Source organism: Megalobrama amblycephala, linkage group LG19, assembly GCF_018812025.1.
Source record: "Megalobrama amblycephala isolate DHTTF-2021 linkage group LG19, ASM1881202v1, whole genome shotgun sequence".
Lineage (NCBI taxonomy): Eukaryota > Metazoa > Chordata > Actinopteri > Cypriniformes > Xenocyprididae > Megalobrama > Megalobrama amblycephala.
In genome coordinates, this window is record NC_063062.1 from 15,257,976 (window position 1) to 15,284,911 (window position 26,936).

Genomic DNA, 26,936 nt, shown 5'->3' on the forward strand with positions numbered 1-26,936 from the left:
AGGCCTTCCCAAACCTGGTAACTTCCCGTAGACACCTCTCTTCTCTTCTCCTTCCCTGATGTTATCAGGGGCCAGGACCCACTGTGGACCTTTGTGGCTCACAGCCCCAGTTTCCGTCCGCACACGTGTGTGTCACATTATCTGTCAAGAGGCCAGACGCCATTTCCTGCGTATTGGAAGAGGTGGGTAGGGGACAGGAAAGGGAAAGAACACACAGACTGACATCCAGGGAGATATAACAGAGAGATTGTGTGTAGTTAATGTTTCTCGACCCAGGATTTTATACATCAAAAAATTGGCTCCAATAGACGGGTAACTTTGTTCCGCTCGAGTCTATGAACAATGCAGGCAGGTTTAATGGCCTGTTTGTAAGCACACAATTTATACTGAGGTCAGAGTGCATGGCAGAGAACATGGCCAAAGTTTTAGAATACCATTCCATCATTAAATATTAGTATGAAAGCTAATTTCCACTTTAGAGACAAAAAAAGTAGTTGTGAGATAAATTTAAAATAAGAAATAAGGTACAAATTCGAGAGAAAAAAATCAAAAGTGAGAAAAATCATATTGTGTGATATGAAATCACTTTATGAGATATAATGTCGCATTTGTGAGAAAAGTCGCAAATACAAAACAAATACAAAAAAAAAAAAAAAAACTTTTCAATTTCATATTAGGAGATATAATGATGCAATTATGAGAAATGATCTAAAAACTGTCAGATATAAAGTCACAATTCTGAGATACAGTATAAGTCATTGAAAAAGTCACATTGTAAAAAAAAGTCGGAAATATGGAAAAAAGTAGCAACTGTGATATTAGGAGATATAATGTTATAATATTAATAATAATTATTATGAGAAAAAAAAAAATGGTACAATTGTGAGATATAAAGTCACAATTGTGAGGAAAAAGTTGCATGTACCAAAGAAGTTGAAGAACAAAAAATGAAGTCAAATTGTAATACTAAGGGATATAATGTTGCAATTATTAGAAATTGGGCCAGATATACTAACAGCTTGCGCCTGCACAAACATGCTTTTGAAAAAAAAAAATAGCGCTGAAGAGGCGTGGACAGGATTATTTTTGCGGTTGACCTTATTGCATATGAATTTGAAGGATTTTCCCTTTCAGACGCAAAATTTTTGGGATGAGAGAATTTAAATAAATCAAGCAAGGTGATTAACTAAGGTTTGCGCTAGTCAATTTTCTGGTATTTGCGCCATTATTTGAGCCACAAAAAGCATGTCTTAAAGCAGACACTAATTTGCACTGCTCTAATTTGCGGCTGCGTCTGTGTTCATTAATTTGCGCGTCGTCAGTAGATCACACAGAATTTTCCACTCCCATCGGCCCTTTTATGGCATTTAACTCTCACAATAATTTGCCCTGTTTAGTAAATCTTGCCCATAGTGTTATAATTGTTTTTTTCTTTAATCTTTTCTTTAAACTAAGGGGGGAAAACTGGTTTCATTGTAGTATAAAAAGTACATATAAAAATAGCTATAAAATGATGCATCCTTGTTTGCCACCCTCATTTGTGTGCCACCATAATTTGTGTTCTGACACATACTCATCATAACATTTTTGTCTGTTTATTAATTTTAGCTATAAAAAGATCCATGTTTGTTTGTCATCCTCATTTGTGTGCTACCATAATTTGTGTTCTGACACATACTCGTCATTGACTATTTAGACATTTTTGTCTAAATTTATAGACATTATTTATTAATTTTCCATGAGTTGGCACACACAAGTTCAAGGACCGCATGTCATCACATGTTAGTGTGGAAAAGTAATACAAAAACTGTCAAGACTTCCCGAAAAACATTTCCCTAAATAGAGCCACATGTGCCGTGAGGCCATGGAAAACAAACGCAAACATAGTGTTCACAGTTTTACAGAAATATTCAACACTCTGTCCATTAGGTGCAACTTAATGAGCCTTCTGAGCCACGACAGTTAGCTATACTTTGACCCCAATAAAAGAGCTATTTCACAGGGGGGAGAGAATGCATTTGCCCCCACCACTTGGCTACCATCTGAGTTACAGCTAGGCCATGATCCGACTCCATCCGCATCCTTGGCTGGACTCAGGGGTCTGATTTCAATGGCTGCCTAAGCAGAGTTTGACTTTGAAGGCTTTGATCCCGGGGCAATGCTATGGCATTTGACTTCTGGTAAAGAAAAAAAAAAAGCAGCATGTCAGACCTCCAGGGTCACTGGGATCACTTAGCACTGCTGAAAATAACCAGTGGTGAGCCACGATTTGGGGAATCTAAAAGAGGCCTGACATTAGCAGGTGCCCCGAGGTGGACTGGAGAGTGCTACAGAGCAGGTCATTGACCTTGGACCATGGAGAACTTTTTTTCCCAGAAAAACCTGGAGGCCTGACTTCATTTTGCAGCCAATGCTTTCACTGCTGTTTTGAACCACCCTGACGACCACTGCCAGCACCCTCCCACCTCCCCCAAAAATAAAATTAAGAAATATTTTGTAAAAAAAAAAAAAAAAAAAGAAAGAAAAATCCATCAATCCCCAGCTAAAGTATTTTCCATTCATTGCGCTATTACTGTAAGTCAAGTAACCGTTGTCAGAATGTAGGCACATTGCCACGTCACTGACCAATCAGAAATGCATATGCAATCACAACCAATCTAGTGGCATTTAGCTTCCTTCATAAAAGCTGTCAAAATCACTCTTTTTTCTCTATATACTGCATTTACTACAAAGGGAATAGTGAACAAGTGTCTACCCACCAATCAAACTAGTGTTGTCAAAAGTACCAAACTTTTAAAAATGTGACGCTTTGAGCGCTGTTGAGCGGATTCGTAAACACCTCCGATTGGCCTTTGTGTTGACGCGCTCATTAGATACGTCTGTGATTTGCTACAATGATCAACGCACAGGTGCATTTGAAAGCACGTGGAAGTCCACTGATAGACGCCTGCTTTCAAACACTCCTGTGTGTATCTGTGTATACGCTCGTTGAAGAGCATCATTGATGTCTATTTAAAACATGTTTTTGAAGCATTGATCATTGTAGTCAATCACAGACATATCTGACGAGCGAGTGAATACAATTGCCAATCAAAGGTGTTTACGAATCCACTCAAAGCATTACATTTTTAAAATTTCAGTACCAACTTGGTATTGTGGTTGGTACATTTGACAACACTAAATCAAACATGTATTTAGGCTGACTTCTGTTTGGTTCATTTATGAAAACAGCCACATTTTATTGAGTAATAAATGGAAATAAAAGTGTAAAATAAAATAATGCAAAATAAAAAACATTTTATTTAAAATCAGTATGAAACGGAATTGTGATAGTGTTCTTTCCCATTGTGGTATCCAAGAGAAACTCCAAAATGTAGGGTGGTACATAATTTTATCCATTGGGAATTGATTGGATCATTGTTGTTTGCTATTTCTGTGATTTCATGTAAGTGATAGATTGTCCTGCCCTTGTGCCATTATGTGTATAGATAAATAATTTACAAGACATAAAAAAAAGAATAGTCAATTCTGATTCCATGGTGTCTTTAATTTTGTTAGTTTTATTAGCCATCTATATGCAACCCATAATACCTACTGTTTTGTAGCATATTTTCATTCATTAGCATTAAGCATCACTGCATTTGCACCGACACGTTCGACAATCTCTTGTGTATAGAAAACTCTTGCACACGAGAGACGTGGAATGTAAGTGTATAACAACAAAACAAAATGACAAAAAAGGGACATGGCATGCAAAGCTACACTAACTGTATTAGTGACACACGTATAGAGTATGTGGTTGACTAATAGTTGTGCCACTAATATACTATTAATTGCTGAGATCTAAACAGGGATGTAACTCTAACCTCTAGGTGACAAGCTCAAATGATATGTTAACATTAGCCACCAGCTATGCTACCTAAGGTTACCATTTAACAGAGAAGCAGAAAGTGACACTGTCTTCCCTTACAACGCCTCCAGACAGTATTCAGAGATTGAGCTGTCACTTTTCATGTGTGTCTTTTTTTCTTTCTTTCTTTTTAAACCACAGATTGATTTAAGCATGAACGCATCTGATACACTGCCAAAACCACAGTACAAACCTCAGCCTGGAGTGTAGGAATATTTATACAATGGGGGCTTGGTTAAACTTAAGCCTTTCTCCACAACAATCTCTTATTGCAGTAATCTAAACTCATAATTAGAAGTTATGCCCTCCTCAGCACAGTGCAGATGCTGAAATCTTTACTACACCACAGAAAGCATAACTAAAAGGGATACCCTTGTGAAAAAAAGAACTTTAACATACTTTTAAAAGAGAGCTAATTATGGAAATTATATATTTTAAAGTATACTTAATTGCGGACAGAACCTAAGGTTTTCTGACACTTAACTGCATGATATTTACAATTAAATGAAAATGTATTATAGTTTAACTTTAATAGATCTTTTTTTTGACCCACTTAAGAAGGACTTAAGTACATCTTTATGCCCTGGTTTCACAGGCAGGGCTTAGATTAAGCCAGGATTAGGCCTTAGTTCAATTAGGACATAAGTAGCTTTTATAAACATGCCTTTGGAAAAAATATTACTGGTACTGGTGTGCATCTTGACAAAACAATGGCACAGACATATTTTAAAATATGTCAGTGCAAGTTGCTTTCATTTAAAACAGCTCAAACATGCATTTTAGTCTGGGACTAGGCTTAGGCCTTGTCTGTGTAACTGGGGGTATACAGTATGTAATTTCATAATTACTCATATTGTCTTTGAATTATGGTTACTGTTGAATGTACTGTCAAGCATTTATGGTAAACTAATATATAATTTAATGTAATTTCTATTGAAGCTTCTAGTGTATTTAAATATATTTGTAATTACACATTTGAAATGATGAAGTTGCAATTTAGTACATTAAAAACATTAACTGTAAATGCAATGTCAAAATAACATGCTAGTTAAAATTAACCTCATGTACTTTAATTGTGCTATAATTCAACATTAAAATAAGTGTGAATACAATGTGTAGTATTACAACATGATTTAAAATGTTCCTTTTAAGTAAAATTTTAATTTTAAAAAATGATAAAGTGTACTTGTGTCATGAAAGTGTACTCTATTCAAGTACACTTAAGTGTTCTTTTATTTCATTAATACATTCTCTGCAAGTAGTTTTTAAAAAATATATATACTTCTAAGATTTGAAGTACATACAAGTGCACATTCAATACAATTAGGCACTTCTTTTTTTTTAAAGGGTAGTTCAGTCAAACATTAAAATTTTGTCATCATTTAATCACCTTCATTTTATTTTATTTTTCAATATATGAAAATGAATGAGTGCTGAGGCTGTTAAGCTCCAAATTAGCCAAAAAAATAAGTCCATAAGTCATAGTTTTGTGAGAGGAACAAATAAAATCTTGAACTAATTCTTCTTAGTCTGTTCACAGAGTTCATGAAAAGAGTAGCGATTATTTTCAATGAATTGTTTGATCCAGATAACAAAACTATTCGTCCATTCAATCCGACAATCTGATTCTTCAGTTCAACTCACTGACTCAATGATCCGGTCGTAAGTTACCAGATCAACAATGAATAATTTTGGTCACAAAAAACTTTGTGTTGTAATGAAAAAGGTTTAAAATGGCATGGTTAAGTAAATAATGACAGAATTGTGATTTTGGGGTGAAATATCCCTTTAATATATCCCTTTATATATTTCATATGTAATTGGACAGAACCAACATTTCCACTAACACACATGTGGTGTGCACTAACCTCATGAACTAGAGCCCATTAGTCTGTGTCAGCAGGCCTTGCACCTTTAGAGGAACTGGGGCATCATTTGCCATTTTTCACCTGCTTAAAAAGTGAATGACAAGTAAAGGTCTCGGCTCACAAAGACAGACCTGCTGGTGGTCCTCTTCAAAACACCCGGAGTCGCTGCGATCAATTCACATTACTGAAAATAACCCCTGCATCCATGCCTCTCATAAACTTCTCCCTCAGACAACAACTCCGCCCCCAGCCCCCCACCACCCAACCATATTCCAGCTTCCCCCAGAGCTCTGTGACACCAGCAGGTGCTCTTTGTCATTGGACCTGCGGCACATGCTCCCAGACTCCAGAATAGCAGCCGAAGGGCCCCATCGCTTGTCCTTCAGTGCCTCCTCTTTTGTTTCACACTGTATAGCCTCGGCTCAATGCCTTTTTTGTTCTCACGTGTCAAAAGTTCACTATGAAATATGCCTTTGTGGAATATTCATTTTAAAGTCCTTTAAGAGGAGTGCACTCAAATGCACATTGAACTGTGTTTTTATTCTTTCTAATGACTCTTTGATAAGCCTCAGCTAAGAGGAAATCCTATTTTGTAATATGAGGAAGCCATCCCGAGCTTTACATCTGTCATGTACATTACAGAAGGAGAAAAAAAAAAAAAAAAACACTTTCAGACTTATGCCTTACAGGTCACAGAGATATATCTACTCGGGACTCATTTCTAATGATGCTGTGAATGGCAGACATCAGTGCAGTTTGTGTGAGAACATGTTGCACTTTAATGCCATCTGCAACCCAAACCAATACTTCTTATAAAAGATGCAAAGCACACAAGAGAGACACACACATGCAAGAGAGTTTTGAGATGGTTGGCACAGATTATAATGGAGAAATGTTACAGCCCTGCCACAATGTTCATGGATGGATGGAAATTCAATTGGAATTTTAAAGCATACTCAACTTAATTCTGGTACTGTACTTACTAAAAACAATGCCACAAAATAAACCACAACTGCCACTCCCATTATTGGGGAACAGTCCCCAACTTAAATTGTTTTAAATCTTGAATACTTTTGAGCACAGACTTAAGTTTGGTCTCCTTATAAAGGGGATACATGGCAGATTATTTGAGAAGTAAAAGAAAAAATATGAAGGTGAAATAATAAAAAAAGTTATATAAGTATTACTTTAGGAAAATATAAAATGTGAAAATATGATTTCTTATAATAAAATATATATTTTACAAAACAATTTTACTCTAAGGCCCCATTTACACTAGTGCATTTTCGTTTTAAAATGCATTAGTTTTGCTACGGTTACGCCTATCATTTACACTATGCCTTCGTTTTCGAACCTCAAAAACAGGGCTTTCGAAAACACTGCAGACCCCGTTTTAGTCTGAAAACGTCGGATTTGTGTTTCAGTATAAATGGACCAAAACAGAGACTTTTGAAAATGATGGCATGGCTGCCAACGTTCGCTCTGCGTATCCTAGACGACCGTGAAAATAATAACATGGAGACTGAACTGCAATCTTTGCTGGCTTTGTTGTAATTTTTAGCTGCCACTGTGCAGTTAAACTCAGTATTTTTTTAATACTGCAGCTGCGTACATGCGCAAGAGGCAACTGTTTACACTTGTACGCGCATTCCCAGTGTGCATGAACAGTCATGTGACATGCGCTTTCGGTCGTGTAGTGTAGATGGAGATTGTTTCTGAAACACTGTGGAAACGCCAGTGTAAAACCAAAAGGCACTAGTGTAAACAGGGCCTAAAACTGCAAGAAAGTGAAAAGCCAAAATCTAAAATCTAATCAAGTTTTAGGCGATTAGATTTAGATTTAGACAAGTTTTAGATTTTGTTTGGGCGCAGAAGCAAACTTTTCCACTAGATACCATCCAGACTCCATTGATGACCACATAAGGACTCTTCCATTTTCATATAGCCTATGATTTGAGTGACCTTATCCTTTTTTTTCAAAAATAATCGTACAATTTATGAAACTGACATCCTATTCAAAATTAGTACGGGCAGAATGGCAGTATTTACTTTAAAAAATACATAAAAGACAAGTTTTGAAAGAACAAGATTTTTCATTGCTATTTCAAAATAAATGTCTTAACCAGCCTTATGAGTCTTAAAATATTGTTGTTGCGAATTAATAAATTACTGTTCCTTCCTGTCATTTGTCTTGAATCAAATCAGAAATATAAAAACTACAATTTGTAAGCTTTCAAATAATATATAGTTTGTCAATATTATTTTAGGTTTAGACTAAGATATTATTGTTTTAAGTATGTAATTGAAAACGTCCCGCTAACAGGATGGTGACAGTTAAGGTTACGTGGGGCTGTTCATATAAAAAAAAAAAAAAGGTAAAGTAATTGCATGCATCATATCAATAACATTTTTAGAGGAAAAAGCCCTCAAATTATGCTAATTCAGAGACAAAGTGGCAGATAAAAGCAAAAAACGTGTCTTTAGATGTCATGTAAAGTATTTACCATATTTTATATTTAACCAACCCCCCTTTTTTTTTTCTAAATACCCTTTTTTCTCCTGCTGCTCCTGGTTTGCCCTCTGATTTAATTTGTTTTGTTGGTTTGCTGTTCTCCTTGGAGAGCTCTTGTTCCAACAGACACGCAAAACTAGGTGTTCTTGTAGCACAAGGGCATGAACATGGACTCCCATTCACCTTGTGTTTCAGTGCTATTTCTCTCACCCATAGTGGCCCCTAAAAATCAATAGAAGTTCAGGATCTAACTGTGTCTGGGGCACAGATGTACACAACTGTGTGTACAAGTTCAGCTGAGGACAAGCAGCCACAGAGGACTTGTCCGCAGCTATATTATTTCCTATGTGACAACTGTACAGAGAGCATGTGAGTGATTTTCTCACTCAGAGAGTAGGAAATGAGAAATTTTATGGTATTTGGAAACCAAAACTATTCTTTCCTCCCTCTCCATCCATGTCACTTCCATTTATTTACACCTCTTACAGACGGGCTTCGCATCCACTCTACAAAGTCTATGTAGCCACGAAATAGAGTCTGACCCTTTGGTATTTGCATGCTCCTTTCTAAACACCGGCATGGCCGACATCAGTATTCATGAATAATTGCACAGAATGTATATCCATGGTTAGCGGTGGGCGGACACGAGAACAGAGTGTGTAGCCACCACTTTGATGTGGAATTGTAACCGCATAGAGCAAGAGCTCGCAGACTAACAAGCACTCGCTGCCCAGTGTGTATGTCACAAGGGGAGGGAGTCGCAGCGCAGGGCACATTCATCAAAGAGAAGCTGAGCTGATGGAACCTAAGTGCAGTGTCATCACAAGGAAAAGGCTTGATAATCACTCATGTTGGAGTGGGATCTGCACAGGCCAGGGGAAATCAATAGTAGTCCACTGGACAGCAGCCTAGACAAAACAATCTAGAGGGTGTGTCTCATTCCACTCCTGACGTCAATCAGTATGTTGTGAACACTATAATTCGGGCACTAGTAAGGGTCTTGATCTACTAAATACCGGGACACTGAAGGCTCAATTACTGTTGTGATCATGAGGTCACATGCTAAAACAGCTGGCATCTACCAACAAAAGCTTTATAACACACCATGACTGATATCTCTTTGGTGTAGTCTAATTTGTTTATTATACATCTTCGCTGTAGGCATTATAAAATACAGTGCCAATTTGCTCAAAATGAATGATCATTTATAAATAATTTTTATAATTTATAATATTATTGTATAATTTTATTTATAATTAACTTCTAATTAAAAATAACATACGATCATTTAAAAAAACAGAATAGAAAAAAAATACAAAATTTTAGTTTATTAAATAAGTCACAGAAATGTACCATTAGGATGGATGGATGGATGGTCATATTAATGTACCATTAAATGGATAGTTCACCCAAAAATGAAAATTATCCCTAATAATAATCACCTTTAAGGGATATTATGCCAAATTATGGCTTGAGGGTAAGTAATTCATGGGAAAAATGTCATTTTTGGGTGAACTATCCCTTTAATACAAAAAACATAGATTATCTAAATAATAACTAGTTGGTTGTAAATAACTTGGTTGTAAAAACATGCAGTACTTACATATGCAGAGCTCATCCTTTTTTGAAAGGCTGAATACCAAAATGACATTTCCAAGAAGTGAGTATAGTTTTTTTTTTTTTTATATATATATTGAGTTCATTCTCAGGCTGATTTGTCAGTTGGGCAGCCATAGAGATATCTGGTTCTCTGAGTAGTTCACTTACCACTGAACCAGGGAACGGACTGAGACCACCAAGGCCTTGCAGCCCTTCAGTCCAGTACTATAGCCTGACTGATGAACCCTGGCCACTAAACTAAAATCCAAACTGAAATGAAAAGCACACACACAATCCCAGCATAATCCTGGAGTTTGTTTGTTAAGGGTAATTTGAAATTGACATGCAGCTTTGGAAAATCTCTTTTTAAATTTAATGTTAATGAACGCAAAGCAAACGCTCCTAATTATTGAGATCCCAATGCTTTTGGAAATTGTCAAAATAAAGATCAGATTAGTTTATTTTTTCTCCGTTTAAAACTAATAGATTTGACACATTTTCTCTTTTTCAAGTGGCACAATATGGAATAACACTTTTCCCATTGGCCACATCCACCTGCATTCAAGAACGTTTTCTCGTTCTGCCTTTTCAAATATTTTAAAAAGAACTATCAATCTTTTTTCCCAAGGAAAAGACTTAGTTTTGGTCATTCAGAATTCTTGTCTTGAAAGAGATCCGTGACTCAAGTGGACTGTACGATTACAAATCTGTCTGAGCAGTACATGCTTAACTACAGCAATGGGAAAAGGTGGAGAGGGTCTCTCCATTCTAAGTTGTGGTTGACCTCATTCAGTTTTGGCTCTCACTTGAAGAAAATAACTTTCATCTTTTCTTGCTATGGCTCTGTGCTTTTAGAGGGAAAAACAGGGGCAAACAAAACACTGGCGACCAATTGCAGCCTCCCGGGTTGTCTGTCTTAAGATTATTCAACCGAGCCTACAGAATCTCATTTTGTTTAATGCTGCTATTGAATTTCTGTTTTTGAAGTGCTTTAAATGCACTTTTATATATGCCCACTTCATTTATATAATATAATATAATATAATATAATATAATATAATATAATATAATATAATATAATATAAAGTAAGCAAGTACCTTATTGCTTTTATAAAATGGTTACCACACAATATAAATATTAAAGCCAAAAATATGTATCAATGCTAAGTTCATGAAGTAAAATCAGTAAATGCCTTCCTGCCGCCGGAAAATATAGTCCCTGACCGTGAACAGCAACAGAAGTTACATTATTACACCTGACTGTCTTTATGAGTGTGTCAGTCAGTTGCGAAGACTTTTACATTGAAAAGACTGAATTGTTGTGAACATGGAACAAGATGCAACTGACAAATGCTTTGACTAGCGTTGTCAGTCATGGGAAAATCCCTTAACTGTTAAAAGGACAAGACAATACATTGGACATTTAAACAGGTAATAAACTTGCTCACTCGATCACTTTCTCATGATACTCTTCTACAAAATACAGTAAGCTTCAATGAACAATATCAATTGTGAACAAACAGTTTACGGTGCTAAGAGTGGTTGCTAGGGGTGTTGTGCAGTGATACACAAGAACCGCTGGGTGAAGCGGTCATTGCTGTGTTTTATTGTGAATAAAACAGCTATTGACCAATCAGAATCAAGGACAGGAACTAACCGCTTTATAATATAATATAAGTAACAATGGTTAATGTTTAATTACAAACATCTCTGCAATATAATTACAAATTATGTGCATGTTGTTCATTACTATTACTTACTTGGTAAATGTTTTATTGTACCATGAACACTAAAGTGTCCATATGTTGTATAGTGTACTGTTAATTATTGTACATTTTATTTTTCCACATTGGAATTCAACAGTTGATTCATCTCTAAAACTGAATAATTCATGAACTGTCTTCTCCAAGAAACGATCGTCTTTACGTGCCATAACAGAGAGATCATTCAAAATAGGACTGTCATGAGATGACACTTTGCACTTCCAATGGGAAACTGCTGTTGCGTGTCCCGTGTTGGCTGGAGACATGACAAAATGCTGAATGGAGAGGAAAAACGGGGAGGGGGAAAACGGATCAATACTGCTCGGGAAATAAGGTAGAAAAGGTTATTTACTTGACATTGATCCGTTGCCTCGGCAGCAGAGCTGGTCCAGCGTCTCTTTTGTTAACCTTTAAGCCTGAGTGTACTCACAAACGATAGGGGAGTCCACTAACAGGTGTAAATTATGGATCGAAGGAGGTCGCCATACCTCTGTCACTGCCTGGTGCCTGTGTACTTACAGCCCTGAAGAAATTTAAACATCAATAGGGATAATAAGGACAAATTTATCACACTCAGGTCCTGAAGTCCCACTGCCAGGTCTGCCCAGCATCCTGAGCAAATGTTTCTCAATCTTAGCCTCAATTGATTCAGACATTCTTTTTCCCCTCAAGGATGATCAATTGTGACACAGCACATTTACTTTCACTCTTTGTGCATGGCTTTTTGTCAGGGGGAAAATACAGATTGCTAATTTGTTTTCTTTCTTTTTTTAATGTGAATGCCATAATCATGTTAAAATAAGGATGTAATTCATGGGATCAATCACAGGTACATAATCAGCACAGAGGAAAATGAAAAGATGTCATTTATTTTCATAAATGACAGCATACTGTAAATTGCTTTTTGTGTATGGTAAAATGCTTTAAGGTATTTCAAAATGTAAGATTTTAATATTAGACACTTAATTTAAAGGGAAGAGTCGATAAGGAAGAAAACAATCCTGCTTCACATACACTAAAATTACAAAGCAGACATCATTACGTCATTTAGATTGCAACTAAAATGACCGCAAATGTACAAAAAAAAAATTGTGACAGTAATTAAAAATGTTTCCTTCAGATATCATTTTTTTTTAGATGGCATTAGTAATTTCATTTTTAGAATGTGCGCCAGTGTCTTCTACATGCAATAACAAACACAATATTTCCAAATTGTGAACAAAACTCTTACAAACTATCATAGTTTTTTTTTATTATTATTAGTCATTCAAATACACAAACTAGTCATGAACTCACTCTTAAGTTATTGTTTAAATCAGATTCACCCACTCAGTGAATCATTCATGGGTCATTTTGCAGATACTTAGAAACATTACTAAAAATGTTCATCACAACAAAATTTTGCTGTAACGAAAATTATTTTTAAGGCAGAAATATTCTTACAAAACAGAGTGACATTTTAGAGTAGAACAAATACAAATCTTTATTGAGCCATTCTGTAATTTCCCAACTAAACAGATAAGAAGCAAGTGGTTCTCTAGTCATTTTTAGTGTAAATCACTGGTTTATTGAATCATTAACATTGGCTTTATTATCTAAATAGTCATTTCCAAAGCAAGCCTCAGGCTAAAACACTGAATCAGTCAGGGCTAAATCAAAGTTTTGATCAATCTCGGACCACAAAACATGCCAATGTCAGCCATTGAGAACATCATACAAATCCGAGCAAAGGGCATTGGGTTACCTTTATAAAAACACTAAGACAAATCGACAACGGATATTCCTGGCAAGCCCTCCCAAGCCAAGGGTGCTGTAACTCTAACCCGGCTGTTACTAACTATTGGCTGAAAGTCTTGCTTGGATCATTCCCAGCCTTCATCTTCCAACATCCATCATGTTCTTTTTTTGTGAGGGAAGATGGCACAGACCTGATGCATTGGGTGAGAGACTATTTGTCCTTCCATATGCTAGATCTTGTAAGCCGCTGTATGCTATCCTGCCAAATTTTGTCCCGTGCCAGCGAAGGACACATGTTTTTACAACACAAAGTTTGGCAACCGGTCAAACGGCGGACCTGCGATTTTGGGCTTTCCAAGGTTCAGCATGGCTGCACAGGTCAACAGGAGAGATTTAAAGAACGTACACGAAAGACACCAGGATTTGCGCATAAAATGATCTAAGAAAAAAATACAATGTAGTTTTAATATTAAAAGACCCCCTGTGGTAAAAATCAAGTTTTTAATGTTGTTTATATGTCTATGTGGTGTTTTTAATATGTTTTAAGACAAACCATGTGCATATTCATTAGTCAAAAGTGAAAAAAGAGCAAAAACACTCAAAAACACAGTTTGAAATTGCCGGTGTTTCTTACGTCACAAACTCTTACGTGCATGTCAGGGGGTTCCCCCGGTAAAAAACATATTCTAGGGGTACAAGTGTTTTTGTTGTCCGTTGTCCGTGTTTTTTGGCAGGGTTCCCCTTGATAGATTTCTCATTCCAGGGGCTAACTATCATGTTATTTGGGGTCGCTTCAACCACAGATGGAAACTCGAGTCTGCGACTTGGACTCGAGTCGCACTTAAGTGGCAAAAATAAACGACTTGCAACTTGACTTGGACTCGTGAACTACTAACTCGAGATTTGACTTGGACTCGTGAACTATTAACTCAAGACTTGACTTAGACTCGTGAACTACTAACCCGAGACTTGACTGGAGACTTGAAGACAGAGACTTGTGAAAAACACAAGTCTTTTGGCGGACATTCCCGATTACGTTCTCTATGTACTACCCCACACGATGGCACGAAACACCACATTTTACCATCCATTCATTCCCAAATATGTGCTGCAGCAGCGAATATCACAAATCATCTCTAAACACACCAAGCTATCGAGCGTGTGACGCATCTGAAGGCACGCAAATTCATCACCCATTAGAAAACTTTTTAAATTAGCAACAAATAATAACAATATAGCCAATAAACCTTACCTTGCAATAAACTTTGTCATTTCATTTGAAAAGCGATCAATTAATCCGAAGGGAAGCTGCGGTGTTGCGCAGCTGCAGAGGCTTGCTTGTGGTCCATTTTCAAGAAGTAAATGTCCTTTTCATTTTTTTTATTTATTTTTGCCCAAGTATTGATAATGCATATAATATCCAGATTTACCATATTAAATTGGATTTGGATTGAACGACCACTTCCATGCACATTTTATGACCCTGTCCGTCTGACTCATTTCTACAGATTATCACAAACGACACACACAGAAGGAAAAGTTGTTTGTTGTTTTGTTTACTGTAACACTTGTCAATGCATAGGTTTTGTTACCACCGGCACTTACTGGAAGACTACATTTTCCAGCATTGCTTACGGCAACTCGTATAGCTCAAAATACACAGCACTTTTTTCCTTGCGGTGGTTCTAAATGGTATAATTTTGTATAAAGTTAGAAAGTAATAGAAATGATTTAAGTAGTATTTTGTGTGCTTTATTAGGCAATTTTAAAGTAAAAGTAATCTGTTTTGATATTTAAATACACTGTTAATTACAATAACAACTAGCTGAAAAAAATATATTGATAAAAATAGAACAAAGACTTGACTTGAGACTTCACTTGGACCCCTAAAGACTTGAGAATTGACTTGGACCTCAAAGACTTGAAACTTGACTTGGACTTGACTTGACTTGGTCCTCAAAGACTTGAGACTTGACTTGGACTTGACCGCAGGGACTTGTGAACAACCTAGCTTCAACCCGCGGACATGAAAAACAACCTGTGGCAACAGTGTTAAAGTAGCCCAATTATGTGGAAAAACCGCAGACTTAACAACACTGCTTGCAACCAAACCAGTCAACGTGTGGGCGGACTTTAGGATATCATTACTACGCCCTGAAGCATGGGGGTCTCAAGAGAAGCCAGGTTATCCCAGAATAATTTCTTGTTGATATGAAAAATCGAGGAAATATACTGATGAATATACTGACTCTGAGATGGTGAATGGGAACATTGTTTGTGTTACATTAGCAATACATTATTAGCTGTTTGATAACGTAGTCAAGCAAAAGGCTAATCACATCAATTACCATTATGTGTCTGACGTTGTAGAGAACATACATAAATACATAAAAAGCATTCTGATACACTGACTCAGACGAGCCCTTATAATTCACTCACATTCCACTTCTTCTGAATCAGTTTCTGGTTCAAACATACAGTATATGGCTGAATTAATCCAGTATTTCCACTTGCCATTATGCAGCATTTACTACAGTAAAGCTGATTGAGTGGAACTCTGAGCTACTCACTACCACTGCCAAATGATATTATATTATGATATGTTATATTGGCCTATAAAAAAAATTCCTAAACACAGGTACAAACTACACCTTAACAAAGACATGAATTCTATATTCCCCTACCCACATTATAAATATTGCAATATAATTGGCTATAACATAGTTTTCAATATAAATATTCCACATTTCCACGAACCATGGTAATTTACTACAGTTCATTCATGGTAAATGTTCGTAAGGGTGGTGATTTTTGGGATTTAAAAGTCTTCTATCTTCATTCATGGCACATTTCTCCTGTTTTCCTCATCAGTCTTGATGGGAATGTTGGCTGTTTCATCCGATTTAAAACTAGTTTAATCATCGACTGATTTGTAGTTTGTAACCGAGAGGTGTTGATTTGAAACGCTAATCTCACTTGATGTCGCACAATGTTTACTAATGGTGACCTTGAATAAACGCAGCTCCTTTAAGCTTTCGTTCCGTGCTGCGTAGTTCAAAGTAAACTATTGAAACACATGAAAACAGCGCTATTTGTTCTGTATTTGTTGTTACTGACCGAGAAACAACTACAGATGATTCAGTGACAGAGCGGTTCGAACGAATCAAAATCGTTTCAGATCGTTATGCAAGCACGTTTGGCCAATTCATGGAAAAGAAAGTCGACAGAAATACGGGACACGCATAATAACTGCTGAAATATTCGCACGAAAAACGTTTCTCAGGTCAGTCGGAGAATCGTGCATGTTACGAAGAGTGCGTATATAACCGTACACCTGCATGCGTCACTGCGGCCACGTATCTAATCAAATTTAGCCGCACCGCCAGGAAAAGAGGAGGAGGGAGTAGAGTTACATTCAAGCTATATTAAAGCATGATTTTTTTTTTTTTTTCCACAAGAAAAAAATGTTTAAATATGTCATTTTGGTGATCAGACATGAGTGAGTTTTAAGGGATAAAATAAATGACTACAGAGGGAATTTAAATATGTAATGGGTTTGCAAAGTGCATTCAGTGTTTTTTCTTGGTCAACAAATCACTTTACACTCTCCTGTGAAAAAAATGGACACCTCCACAAACACAAAGTTGCAGGAAAAAATATTAGAATGCTAACACGGTTTTGCTTTCAAGAGTAAATGCAGAGATTACCTTGCTATTGAGATCAACTCCAGCCACCCCATTTTGCAATAAAAAAGGGGGTAAAATCTAATATTAAGTGTCAAGGCCTCAGAGGCAGGGAAAGCACTTTGAGTATTCAGTCGGTGTATCCGGGTGATTCATTTTCACGGAGGAAGCAAGCCCATGGGGTGAGGTGACCCCAAGAAGCCAAGAAATTTGTTTTTCCTTCCCTTCCTGCTCCCTTCTGGACTGCCTATATCTCACTTCCTGGAAGTACCTGTCCCTCTCACTCACTCTCAAGGACCCAGCCAATCTCCCTTTGTAAATAGAACTATGTTTTATAATTCTCTCTCTCTCTGAGATGACCGTATCAATAATGCAGGGGAACTGCATCTGTCCGGAGTGATGAGATTATTTTTCTGATTTGGCCTGACAGTTATGGTAATAGTTTGCCAAACAATCTACTCTGGCGACAATGACCACAGATTACAGCTGTTTTTAAAACAGCGTGGCCGAGGAGAGCTCCATGATTGATTGCACATGAAGAGACAGAGGCGGGCAATTTGGCCCCAGCATCTCACTTGCTTTTAACTCCGCTGATACTGAAATAATCTCTTTCGTTTATCCGTTTGGGGAAATACACAATACAGAGAGCTGCAAGTCTAAAATAGTCTGACGGCAACAAGTGTGCTACTATTGAAGAAAAATAGCCTCGTGTTGTTTTTGATAAACCATGTAAAAGACATTATAATGAACATGTACAGATCATAGTACGGTGTTTCTATGGGCATTTTTGGCAAAGTCGACATTTAACAAATACAGTATATGATCTTAACAAACTTATTTACACTCTCAATAGTGTTCCTTTTGTCAAATAGTATCAATGACCAACAATACCTACTGTACCTACATGCAACAAAGGAGAGTTGTCTTTTTTTTCTTTTTTTTTTTCTTTCTTTTTTTTTTCTAAAAAGTCATGAATATTTTGAACATCTTAAATGATGTTTAATAGCATTCTGTGGTAGAAATTGGATTTGTAATACAAAACAGGCAGTACACAAATAATTAAATTGTTTAGGATTATTTCACTCATATTTTTATGATGCATTTTTATATATATTTAAGATAAAAAGATTGATAAAAATATAAAAGAGCTGAAGTTGAAGAAACACCCCGTATTAATTAGATCAAGGATATGTTGTGTTAATATAAGTTAAGATATTAAAGGTTGGGTGTATATATATATATATATATATATATATATATATATATATATATATATATATATATATATACACACACACACACACACACACACACACACATACAAAGTTGAACTTTAAAAAGATACCAAACTTGTGCTGAGGTGAAGCGCAAGCAGAGAAAAACTGTATTTTTCATGGTCAAAGGAAAGGTACTCCTCTCTGAAAATGTACAAAATAAAGATACTTTTACATGTTTAAACACTTTTTGTTGTGCATATATGTGTTCTGCGCAAGACTCAGGACCAAAAAATGTTCAGTCCGAATGCAATGATAGGATGTCCTACATGCCTGTCAACCTATGTATTTCCATATCTCCACACGTCATCAGCGTGTTCCATGAGGCTATGCAGTTGTAGATAGATAGTCACTGGGCGCCGTAAATGAACCGCAGCATCCTTTTACATTTCCTCATGTACCAAAACAACAAAATTTTCCTACGTTCATGCCATGTCATAAACGTAATTATGAGACGGCAACACATGGCGTTCGTACTCGGAGCGGTTCACATCGTCTGCAACAGATTTTTGCGTTTCTATGTCAACACTATCAACGCTGAAATGAATCTGCAGCAGTCAGGTGGTACAAGTAGGAGCTCTGTTAGTTGTTTACATTCATTATTATTGTAATGTTATGTGCTTTGAGACATGAGGTAATTTAACAGGGTGGGATCTCATGCTTTCTTATGTTTGCTATTTCTAGCCTCTCTAAAACTGCCTACCCTACCATTAAGACTAAGAAAACGCTTGTATGTAACAAGCAATCATGTCAAGTCATACATCTAAACAATAACAACAGCAATTTTTGATGTCTCACTGGCCCTTACTTCCTTTTTGTTGGAAGACTTTTAAGATTAGCAATCATAACTTATGACATAATCAATGTCAAAAGGGAATATGCAATAACTACTGGAAGGACAATCTGTAATAATTATTTCTTTAATGCAAAACAAAAAACCTTCTAGTTTCATATATTTCAAGATAATGCCATCATGTAATACAGGCTCTATGGTTGCACATGCAAAGTCATCACAGTTACAGATTGACATTTATATAAAGTACAATCCATAATAGTCATTTATGATTAATTAAATCCTCTGAATCGGCTAAAAAGTCCTTGAGGTTAGAGTCTATCAAAGACCAACATCCTTCCTGACTGTTCAAAAACTGCAATAATCCACCATTAACTGTGCTAACAAGACCACCAAGCCCAAGGCCTGTGGTCTAGTACAGGGACTGTGCAGGTCACAAGGCAGGTTAAGAAGCTATAATAAGCCACTACAATAATGTGACTCAAGCCCGGTGAATAAAACATGACTGTAATCCACTTCTTGGCCTAAGAGGTCTCAAAAAGGCAAGGATGGCACTTGTCAGACATCATGACCCAATTACTTTCATAAATAAATGATCATACTTTTCAATTTAAAGTTGCATGCTGTGCTGGGAACCGAGACTGAATTAAAGTGAAAATCATTGGGAGGTTTGTAATAGTTATAGTGTTTAACATCCCCAAATTTAAAAAAGGACTCCTCCTGGATATATAGATTTTCCAGCATCCAGTCAGACTATTAGCATTCCAGGATCTTCTCCCTATCCCTGAATGTTTGTTCTCCAAAACATTGGCAGGCTGAGAGCAGAGTGGCTCATGTTTTATTAATGACACATTAGGAGTAACACCAATCGGCTAATATAAATTTGCATATTTATTAAAAAGGAGACATTTGTGATTAATGGGATTTTGCTATGCTACATGGAAATGAGGTGAAAACTGTTGGTGAGTAAATCCCTGATCTTGGCTTTCAGATGTGGCCCTGCATTGCTCTTATGGTTTCAGTAAGCTACATTTCTTCTACATTCATAATATGAGTGTTTAGTCAATGCTGATGCCTTACTAATTCAACTGGTCCTTCAGAACAATATAAATAGAGGTGCAACAATATATTGTGCACAATGCAACAATATGTATTGTGGATAGTGACAATATGCATTGTGTATAGTTCACAAAATGAAAGAATCAAATACGGTAATGTCACAAAAAAAAAAAAAGTAAACCCTTATTTGAGCTTCCATGTTAATTATTATTAATAAATTATTATTATTATTATTATTATTTTTTTTTTTTTGTAATGTCAGGGGCAGACTGTCTAACATAATTCTGTAATTCTGCTAAGCAGAATCTTGAATATTTCTATTCTGGAGCCACCATTGCCCTGTGCATGGGGGAGAAGGACGAAGTCCAAACCTATTCAAGTCCACCCCTATGTAATAGCAAATTTAGCATATTAATGAGCAATACTTCTCGTTAACTGTTTATCATATGTATTAGAAGTAATAATTTTTACATATCTTACCATTTTAACTCTTTATTTTGGTTTTGTTTAAAGTATCGTGAGAGTATTGTATTATGAGATCAGTATCGTGTGCAGAACTGAATCGTGACATGAGTGTATTGTTACACCCTTGTATATCATAAAATCGCTATGCAGGTAAAAACAGTTAATGCATTCACTATGTGCCATCTCCAGCGATTCCTGTAAATGAAGACATTCTCACCTGCTCATTATACAGCCGGTAAGTATTCCACCCATGCTTCAAATACTGCAAGAATATCAGCGGATTTAGTCTGTAGTGTATTAGGGCTGCAGATCCCAAGTGGGCTGAGAGAAAGACAGAAGTTGGAGTGGGTTTAGAGGCCTGTCTGCCATCGATTCAAATATGTCCTATAAAAGAGTAAAAACAGAGAGGGGGGGGGAGAAAAAACAGAATAAGAAATTGTCTTGACGACAAGGACATTGTCAGATAAGTGGAGAAGGGCAGTCAGAGAGCTATTTAGAGCGCCGGTAAATGGCCTTTTTACCATTCCGGCTCCCCCTCTCCGCTCCCTCCTCCTCTGTTTGGGGATGGCATTAGAGACTGGAGACTGACATACATTTTTTATAGCTTCATAAAGTCGTCCAATGACCAGGTCACCCTTCTCATAACTAGGGAGCAGAACGCTTGAAAAAAGCCATTCATCACTGTGAAAGGGCCTGCTTGTCCAAGCGCCTTCAAACATGCACAGAGTCTGGCGAGAGACGCTCAGCGCAAATGCTAACGTACTTCTGCCGCTAATGCCAGATGACCTTCTCACATCTATTAGCAGGCTGGCTGACGCAGAGGGCAGACACGTGCCCCGCTTGTCTCCTGCTAAAATCTCAACCGCAAAGATTACAAATACCACGCGTGATTCCACATATCAGCATAAGCGTTGAGAGGAAAGGTACACTGAAAAAAATTGCTGTAGAAACAACTTTCATTCCATTTCACAATTAAATACTAAGAAATGGAAAGCAACACATTGAATTGAAAGTGAAATTTTGAAGTAGAAAAACCTGATGTGTTTTTGTTTTGTTTTGTTTTGCCATTTTTGCCTTTTTTGTGATAGGATAGTATAGCGTGGACAGGAAGTGAGATGGCAGAGAGATAGGGGAACGGGAACGGAAAAGGTCCGCAAGCTGGGACTCGGGTTGCCCAAAGCGCAATGACGCTACATGTCAGTGTGCTGCCCACAAGGCTATCGGCGCCTACCTGAAGTGGTTTTAAAAAAAAAAATTCAAAAGAAATACACCGAAACAAATGAATACACAAGTATGGAGATGTGTCTTTCTGTTTGACGATTTATTTGGATTTTTAGGGGAAGAGCATGACGTGCCTTTTAAGTATGTCCCCTTTGATTTGGCAAGCCAGAAGGACCTCCAGTACAGAATTGGAACGCCCCTCGCAGAGAAACCATCACACCACCGCAGCCCATTAGTGGGCAATTAGTGACAGCTGGTGGGTTGTCAGGCTGGTAATGGGCTCAAAAGGAATACCCGAGGAATACAGAAAACAATAGAGGGAACATGGCGAGAAAGAGAAACGGGAGTATTTAAGAAACGGATTATATTCAAAACGTGCGCAACGTATATTGTGCTGCCTTTTTTATTTTTCTGCACTAGGGGATCCATAGCAGACAAATGTTTTAATTTAGTCGCTGAGGCAGAAAGTGTTTCCAATAATCATGCTGTCACAACACCCAGACGTGAGTGTCCAATCCTGCCAGACTCCCAAAATGTGTAATTATCAGCTCAAAATGATCATGTATAAGATGCCTTATGCTACGGTATTCATTCCAAACAGAGTTGTGTGGGAGTGGGGAGTGAATAAGGCGCGCTTAAAGAGAGATCCACTTACTTGCGGTTATGTTAAGGTAAATTACCCCTCGGTAGAACAAAACAAGCACGCGATATGCACCTAGACCGTTTTCAAACGCAATACTCCCCTGGTTCATGAAAGGAAATAGGCTGTTGTTCTATGGCATTGTGTCCATCAGATCACTCAGCCTTTTGCCCGTTTTTCATTTCAAATGGTGTGGCTGAACTTTGAGAGGCCCAAGAGGCAGGCCGAGGGCGAGAGATATAAGTCCTTTAATAATTTATTTAAGAGGCCAGAAAAAAGGCAGCCAAGGGGAACAAATAGTGTTTCTCCCAGAACCAGGACCCCTCTGACCCCGGCGTGACGTACCTGCAGCGGCCCCGGCCCCATCACATTAGCGAAATTCTTATTTGATGGCATTTTAATATTCTGCCTTGATGACTTTTTAGCAACATTTACTTTCGGCGGTCTCTGGCGCTTCCCCCGGAGGAAATGAAACATGTCAAAACCCATTACGAAAAAATCAAAATTTAAATACCTCGGCCGTGTTAGTAGTAATACACACAATCCCTGCCGCTCAGAGGCAGGGGCGCACAAACACTCATCTGCTTGCCGGCTCGTAATGAGTCTGTTTGATGGGGAAGCGATTTGTGGGTCACCAAGCATACGTTACAGATCCAATTTAACCCTTGATTGCTTGTACTCTGGAGGGATGGGGGAAATGTGTTATTGAAATTTAATACCAGATCATTTCTGTTTTTTCTTTGCCGTCCCCCCGCCCTCTACTCCCGCGTTGGCACAAAGGTGTGCTAATACGCCTCCCAGTGCAGTGTGGTATTGGCGGAGGAGGCTGAGATGCAATGAGGGAGAAGTAAAAGTGCGGCCGACGGAGAGAAACAAAGACAATTTTATGCATGAACGCTAGGCCAGCCTCCTCCCGGGGTCTTGCTAAACACCAATCCAATTAGCCCCCGAAGACGCCACAATGGTTTCCGACTCAATTGAGTTTTGGCTTTTCCATCATGTGATTTATGACTTTTACAATGCTGTTATTTCTGTGGCGATGTGATCCGCGTGTGAGGCTTATGCGACAGATACGCCGCGTAGCAATTTCACAGACATGCGGACTGCTGTGGGAACAGACAGATAGGATGCTGTAATGTGGCAGCATGCAAATGTCTGCTGGTTAGTCTTTAAGTGAAAAGAGAGAGCAGAATGAGAGATACACAGGCCGGGCTTTTTATGTTCAGACCCTGTGTGACATGTGACAGGATGTTAGGGTGACAGCAGACAACAATGAGAGGAAGCAGTGGTGTTATTAAGTGAGCCTATGTCAAGGGCAAAGAAAGTCAAGCTCTGCTTGACAACACCACTAGAAAGTACCTATTGTATCCGTTAGTTCTTCTACTTCTTCCACTGTTGAAGTCAATGGCCGCCCATAGAACCGTTTGCGGAAAAATAGATACGAGGACAGTCTGAACATTCACCAGAGCCATGTTGGAGTCTATAACTCAATCCCATTAGCGTCACCAACTGTCCAAAGTTGCACTTACGTTCATGCTAATAACTTTTGAACCGTACCGTCATTTCCGTCGTGAAAATGTTGTCAGATTTTCATCAAAATTGACTCATCTTCATTTTCAGACCATGCTGGCAAAAAGTTATTAACAGCTTTTTGATAAACCCAACCATTTTTGAATAATGCACAAACTATTTTGAAGAAGAGCAGGTCGAATTGGATGCAAGGCTAAATCTCTGCAACACTTTGGCGTATTGAGGTAAATTATGACCTGAGGCTACATGCAGCGTTTCAGCACAGCACACCACCTACTGTTCAGGAGATAAAGAAAAATGTCTAATTTAGCTTATAACTTCTTTTATGCATGCATTAGAGTATCGACACGAAACTCGGTATGTGTCATCAGGACCATGCCCTGGCAATACTTAAAAAGTTTCTGAACAGCACCACCTTCTGGTCAAAAAGGCTAATAGCTTTTGATTAGCTTTGCCTATTTTAATGAAACTGGTCTTGATAGATTCCTTGAGTCATACCGTGAACAATGATACTAATCATGCCAACTTCGTACAAACTTCAACTGGAATTTAGAATTTCTTTGAAAACCTACTTTTTCCAAACTCCTCCAAGACCATTTGTCCGATGATCAGCTCAGATCATCTTCAGATCATTCCGGCAAAAAGTTACTAAAAGCTCTTTGACTGGCCAAACCTTTCTTGAATAATGCATCAAGAAATTTGATGGCATGATTCCAAGCTGATCCTGAAGCTGTAACTCTGCAATGCTTTGGCATATTGACACCAGACTTTCTATGTGTCACTGTCTCCTCACTTTGAACACAACGTCATCAATTTGGAAAAGTGCAATTAGTCAAAGGTGATAAGCAATTTAATCATATTACAAATGATTGCATTTGTGATTTTTCAGCCATTTTGACTAAAATAATCTAAAAATGTCTTTAATTACTCATTGTTGCAGTTGCTCTGAATTTATCGGTGCATCCCGTCAAGCAAGCTGGGAAATGAAAAAGCATTTTTTTAAAAAGCATGTGTAAAAATATTACACACTTCACTTTTAATAAAAACAAACATACATGTTTTGAATAACAACACTACAACCTAACCATAACACTAACCGAACAATAAAAGTTGAAGCAATGATGACAATAGCAAACTATGGCAACAATAAGATGAAGAAGAAAACAAACTATTGTTTTTGAATGTAAACAATGAAAAAAAAAAGCCATGCACACAACACGATTAATCTTCTTTCCTGTGTCCTCCCTCTCTCTATTTCCTTTTTTTCCTGGAGGTTCTAAGCACATCTGTTCTTTTGAAAGCCTCTCTCAGTAAAACATCAAACACTAAGAACTGAGTTTTGTAGTGAGGGACCACAGAAAGTCGAGTCAGGAATATCTCTCTTGTTTCAGCATCCTTTCGGTCCTCTTTGATGATGAATCAAACAAAATGGAAAGTGTTCCTTTTTCCTACACCCAAGCCTTCTTTCCTCTGACAAACATTTTTGTCTCAATTACTTGTTCACTATTGTCAGTTTTTCCTCATAAAATTCCATGTGCTGTCAGAACTTCATGAAAATTTCTGTGATTTATAACAAATCAAGCAAAACAACAGATTATGATAAAGAAGGCAAAGAGGAAAATGAGTATTCTGCAACACTTTACAAAAAGTTTCATAACAATAATAATAGTTGTTGTTCTTTATACAACTTGAAAATTATAAAAATTGACAAACATGTGGAAGTTAAACTTAACCTATTAAAAATTCTGTAAAAGCACTACTCTAAAAATCAAATTCAGTAACTAATGTTGATGAATTTAACCTTATTGTAAAGTCTTAAAGCATCTTCTTTCCCTAGTAACCATACTTTATTATGTTCGCTTGTAGTGTATTATACACGGCTAATAACTTGCCGACCTTATTATTTATAAATAACATTATCACAATGTTTTTTACTCCGCTATTTATTCCTTACTGCTCAGAAGTGGCTCTGAGAGGGAGCGAGCGGTATGCATGGTAGGGAGAGCTAAACAGTGGGGCCTCTAATTGAGAGCTCAAGTGAGGAGTCGGCGAGCTGGCTCACTTCATCCGAGTGTTTGTCATTAGACCTCTCCACTGAGAGAAAGTGTGCCCGTGCCGCGCTGCGGCGGCCCGCTCGTGTGTAACCAAGATTTATGCTAATGGGCCTCAGCATATGCTTATTCCACATATCTATATTAAAGTTAATAGACTGTTACATTGCTTCTTAACCCCAGCCTCCATACATGATTACCTTTTCCGATTTCTTTGCAAAACGGCATATAAACACGGGGCAGGGATTTTTGTCAACGTGTCAGTGGGTTTGTTTCCGGTAGCAGCCCAAGGCTCCCATAATTGTGGTTGGGGACTCCGTCATAAACGGCCGCCTAAAGAGCAAGGCAAGCCATCTCTTGAATGTTGTAATGTTCCCTGGCTGCTGAACAGTCCACTGAATTTATCACCCTGCTACTGGGAGTCTGCACTGCTTACACACCAGTACGGCCTGCTTGTAATAGGAACAGATCCTCATGTTATGATTGTTAGAAGTTGTTCATCCACTCAAAGCCAAGGAAAAAAAAAATAAATAATAATAATAATAATCAAGCACTGGTTAAAAAAGAGACTATAAATATAATGAATATTAAATGCTTGCAAAAATTATTCCATGTTTAGTTTGTATGGAAATGGTATAAATTAAGAGGATGAAATAAAGGGTAGTGTGTTTTCATTTGTTTTTTTGTTTTTTGTTTTTTTTTTGTGATTGGTACCAGTTAATAATTTTGTTGACCTCAATATAAAATTATTAATTAATATAATTAATTCAATAGCAATTTCTAGTTATGATTCCCAGATAATCCTGATTAAATATTTTAGTCGAACGAACT

The 26,936-nt window shown here is 37.4% G+C and overlaps 1 protein-coding gene across 4 annotated transcripts in view; it reads right to left on the minus strand.

Annotated features, from left to right (window-relative positions):
• nr2f2 (nuclear receptor subfamily 2, group F, member 2) overlaps positions 1 to 26,936 on the minus strand; it is a 346,178-nt gene that overhangs the window by 241,323 nt on the left and 77,919 nt on the right. For all 4 annotated transcript variants that reach the window (XM_048169140.1, XM_048169142.1, XM_048169141.1 and 1 more), the window contains one exon: positions 20,881 to 21,047. The gene's annotated coding sequence lies outside the window, so the exon portion shown is untranslated. The remainder of the gene's footprint in view (positions 1 to 20,880; positions 21,048 to 26,936) is intronic.